The sequence below is a fragment of the Cicer arietinum genome, chromosome 1 (assembly GCF_000331145.2).
Source record: "Cicer arietinum cultivar CDC Frontier isolate Library 1 chromosome 1, Cicar.CDCFrontier_v2.0, whole genome shotgun sequence".
NCBI lineage: Eukaryota > Viridiplantae > Streptophyta > Magnoliopsida > Fabales > Fabaceae > Cicer > Cicer arietinum.
The window spans coordinates 20,694,339-20,695,239 of NC_021160.2; positions in this window are offsets into that span (position 1 = coordinate 20,694,339).

Below are 901 nucleotides of genomic sequence, written 5' to 3' on the forward strand. Positions count from 1 at the left end.
GGTGGCACCTCGGTAAACAGTACGGACCCGTGATAGGTAGTACGTTTGCGACTTACGTTCCTTGGTGGATTGTGTTTGTCCTTGAGAGACTGCACAGGGGTTTGTCCGATAGAGACTACGCCCTGGTTTAAGTTAAATGAGAATTAAGAATGGGGAATCTCTTAATGTCTTGTTTACTTATGTGTATTTTTGTAAATCGTGCAGACCCGCGATAGGTGGCACCTTGGTAAACAGTACGGGCCCGTGATAGGCAGTAGGTTTACGATTTACGTTTGGTAAGTTGTGCAGACCCGTGATAGGTGGTACCTCGGTAAACAGTACGAACCCGTGATAGGTAGTACGTTTACGACTTACGTTCCTTGGTGGATTGTGTTTGTCCGTGAGAGACTGCACAGGGGTTTGTCCGATAGAGACTACGCCCTGGTTTAAGTTAAATGAGAATTAAGAATGGGGAATCTCTTAATGACTTGTTTACTTATGTGTATTTTAGTAAACCGTGCAGACCCGTGATAGGTGGCACCTCGGTAAACAGTACGGACCCGTGATAGGTAGTACGTTTACGACTTACGTTCCTTGGTGGATTGTGTTTGTCCGTGAGAGACTGCACAGGGGTTTGTCCGTGAGAGACTACGCCCTGGTTTAAGTTAAATGAGAATTAAGAATGGGGAATCTCTTAATTTGATTGGTTTCGAACCCCTTTAAAAAGCTGAATTTTGCTGATTTTTGCTGTTTTCCTGTTGCTGTCTGATGTGTATTCGAATACAGACTGCTGTATTCGAATACATACATGCTGTTTTGCTACTGACTTACTGTATAGTCGAATACAGACTGTTGTATTCGAATACAGACATGTTGTTTTGCTACTGACTTGCTGTGTAGTCGAATACAGACTGTTGTATTC